Here is a 3,765-nt window from a genome sequence, read left to right as displayed (position 1 = left end):
GCAGCAGCCGTGCTAGATTATGTAGTGTTGCACGATATAAGAAGTCATGGATTAGTTTTCACACTCTGTGAGTGATACTGTGGTAGACTCGTAGCATTTTGTCATAGGTAGCTGCTTCATGGATAGTTCTAGTAAATGAATGTGCAGCAGTTAGCTCCAGAGAAGTTAGATAAGTCCGATTTACTAGTGGTTCAGGAGATGTCTACTGCGTGGCTTACCTTATGTGCTGCCTCTGCCATGTTGTTTTTTATTGCTGAAGTAGCCAGGGTGCGTGCGCATTTTTATTGCTGAAATAGCCAGGGTGGCATGCACATTTTTATTGCTGAATAGCCAGGGACCAGGTGCATGCCATTGGTTGTCTGAACTGGTTGCGGTTAGGAATTTTTCCGTTGTCTTCGGTTACTTGTTTATGTCGTGCCTCAATGTTTATTTGTGCCACTTTCTATTACTTCTTCCATGCACTTTAGTCCATGTATATGGCATTCATTGTTTGATTGCACCTTTTCCTTTTCTATGTGCAAATACATTTTCTTTGACATTGTAATTTTTGCTTTCAGTTACTTCTTCCAGACTACATATTGGTTTTGTCCGCTGCCTTTACTGAACAAATTGTGTACTGACTTTTTTGTGTTTCTATGCAGATGAATGTTGAAAAGCTCAAGAAGATGGCAGGTGTGCTGTGCGCACTGGGGGGAATGGTAGCATGCGCAGGTGCTTATTTCTTCTACTGTATTTATTCAAGATGACGTGTCAACAGTTCTGCAGAGCTTTTACTTTCTGTTTAGTTGCTTTTTGCTTTATGTTAGCACCAGTGTTCAAAAAAAGGTGCTTACTAGGCGCTCGCCTACGCTCGCTTATGCGCTAGGCAGAGGGGCACTGCCTCACCTAAGGGGGTAGGCGGAGGTTAGGCGGTGTGCCCCCAGATCCAGGGCTGCGCTGCCTGTGGGAGGGACGACCGGTGGCGGTGAGCTGCACCATGAGGCTAGCGGCGAGCGCAAGGCATTGCCAAGAGGAGGGCGGGCTGGGAACGCAGCCAGGAGACGCACGCGACAGGCGGAGGAGAACGAAGACTGAGACGCAGCAGGCAATGCCAGCAGCATGACGGGGGCAGCCATCATTGTACATGGGGGAGGAGAACGAAGGGCGAGCGGAAGAGCGCAGCTGTCGTAGGCAGGAGAACCATCGGAAGGGATTTCGGGAGAGAAGCAGCAGGGAGAAGAGAAGCGCCGAGAAGAAAGTGGACGAGCTGCGTCTGGCGGCTGGGATGGGAGAGAAGCGTTTGCTCTTAGGGTTACACACAATATAGATATGAACGTGTTGGGTCCGGGCCTAACAGGCTCTTAGGGTTACATACTGCTAGTGGGCTTCTTTTAGCCTGCTTTGTCGAGCCTAACAGGCCTTTCTCTTTAATAAAGTCCACTTATCTCTTATTTCCTTTTCTTTTTTAAACATATATATGTATGTAAATGCTAATGCCTAGAAAAACGCCTAGGCTTGCTTAGGCACGCCTAGGCTCTGGGCGGAGGGTCACCGCCTAGAGAGCGCCTAGCGCCTTTTATAACCTTGGTTAGCCCATACATTTATGTTGCACTCACAACCTGTGCATATATTAACTTATATGGAGTAATTACTCATTTGATTTAACAGGATCATTTTAGCCAACCTTTGTTTATTTATGTGTGCCTGTTTTTGTTTTTGTACATGAACTTGCCTAAAATAATTTCTTATTTATGGTACTGTCTGCAGACTTATGCAATTTTACCTGGTAATATGCTATGATCTGAAATGGTAGTCAAATGATGTTATATAGTTCAAATCATGTTCTACTCAAGAACTTGCTTTAAATTAGCGCATAATCATACTCGTGCTGGTGCTGTCGTATATATGGTACCAATGCTGTCATATGTATGGTACCGGTCTAGGAAAGCCCTGGATTCTGTACTTATAATTAGCTTTGATTGGTGGCAGGAAGAAGAAGGCAGTCCACAAGACTACAACCACAGATGACAAAAGGCTTCAGAGCACCCTGAAAAGAATAGGAGTGAACACCATTCCTGGTATTGAAGAGGTCAACATCTTTAAGGACGATGTTGTTATTCAGTTTGTGAATCCTAAAGGTAAGATACTCCAGTACTCAACAAGATTAGTACTTCACTTCTTTTCTAACAATGGTTTTTTGGTTCCCCTCCAGTGCAAGCTTCAATAGGTGCTAACACATGGGTGGTCAGTGGAACTCCACAGACGAAGAGTATGTTCTCATGACTTGCATTATCTGCTTAATTAGCTTCTGTTAAGACGCTCTTAATTTCTTAATATTATTTATTCTGTTGTGTGTAATGATGTCCTATAGTCTTGTCACATTGGCAGCTGGTTCTTTGTGTTGCGCGTGCCTTTTGTCAAATTGAATTTTCAAGGAGAAAATAGTTATAAACTTCTTTGAGCTAGACTTGCATAACAGTATTCTTATGTTAGTATTTTTCTTATTTGAACAGAGCTTCAAGATCTGCTTCCATCCATTATCAATCAGCTTGGTATGTTTCTCTTTACTCATGGATACCTATTGAATTCAAAATCTATAACACTATAGATATGTTTCTTTTTGTTTCAAAATCTATATAGTACTTGAGAATTACTGAAATCATATATGTAGTTACGACTTGTGAGCTCCATAACTATGCTGTACGATAAATGATTTTGGTTTACCTCCCTCCTATTCAGGTCCTGACAACTTGGACAACCTGCGGAGGCTTGCGGAGCAATTCCAGAAGCAGGCCCCTGGTGCTTCTGGTGCAGAGGCTGGTGCCAGCGCAGGTGCTGCTCAGGACGATGATGACGACGTTCCTGAGCTTGTCCCTGGAGAGACATTTGAGGAGGCCGTGGAAGAGAAAAAGGAGTCATCATAATTTTGCTACAGGCCTGCTGTTGTGAAGGGTTATAAGTGAAGCGTCACCATTAGAAGAGACCTGTCGAGAACTCCGACCTACCTTATTTGTGCCTGTGGTCCGGTTATGTCGTGAACGAGAATTTGGTAGGATGTGCTGGTGGGATTTTACATGAAGTACGCCTCTCTTTTTTCACCCATATATCCCTTGCTTTTGTGTGGTAAAAGTCTTGTTAATGGTAAAGGCCACACCTAAACCAAACCAATGTACCATGATTCACGAGGATGAATACCAGATATCAGTTCTCACCTGCCATTAATTGCCTGGGCTGTAGAAATATATCATCATTTCATGCTCTCGTGTATCATCTGTTATCCTTACCTGCTTGTCATGTTGGAACCTGCTTCAAGTAGCTGCTACTTGTTTACTGTGTTATTGTTGCTTAGCCTAAGACCTTGTTTATGTGTCGCATGGAGTGTTCGGATACTAATAAAAAATAAATTGCAAAATCAGTCAGTAAATCAGATGAATTTATTAAGCCTAGTTAATATGTTATTAGCACATGTATTACTGTAGTACTATATTGTCAAATCATGGTCTAATTAGGTTTAAGATTCGTCTTGCAAAGTAGTTGTAATCTATGCAATTAGTTATTTTTTAATCTATATTTAATACTCCATGTATGTGTCTAAACATTCGATGGGATAAGTGTAAACTTTTAAGAAAGAACTAAACAAGGCCTAAACTCTATTGCCTTATATTACTGTTGGAAAATATGGGGATGGCATTGTTGCATAGCCTAAGCTATTGTGCCTTGTAGAAGTAGTGTTGGAAACTGTGGCGATAGAGTGGTAGCAGCAGGAACAACTCCTTGCAAGGTCTC

The 3,765-nt window shown here is 42.5% G+C and overlaps 1 pseudogene; it reads left to right on the top strand.

Annotated features, from left to right (window-relative positions):
- The first annotated feature begins 641 nt into the window (after nucleotides 1-641).
- On the top strand, nucleotides 642-3,201 carry LOC136484910 (basic transcription factor 3-like; annotated as a pseudogene).
- Nucleotides 3,202-3,765: the final 564 nt, after the last annotated feature.

This window comes from Miscanthus floridulus, chromosome 1, assembly GCF_019320115.1.
Source record: "Miscanthus floridulus cultivar M001 chromosome 1, ASM1932011v1, whole genome shotgun sequence".
Lineage (NCBI taxonomy): Eukaryota > Viridiplantae > Streptophyta > Magnoliopsida > Poales > Poaceae > Miscanthus > Miscanthus floridulus.
The sequence above is the reverse complement of the archived record's forward strand: the minus strand, read 5'-3'. Positions and strand labels throughout refer to the sequence as shown.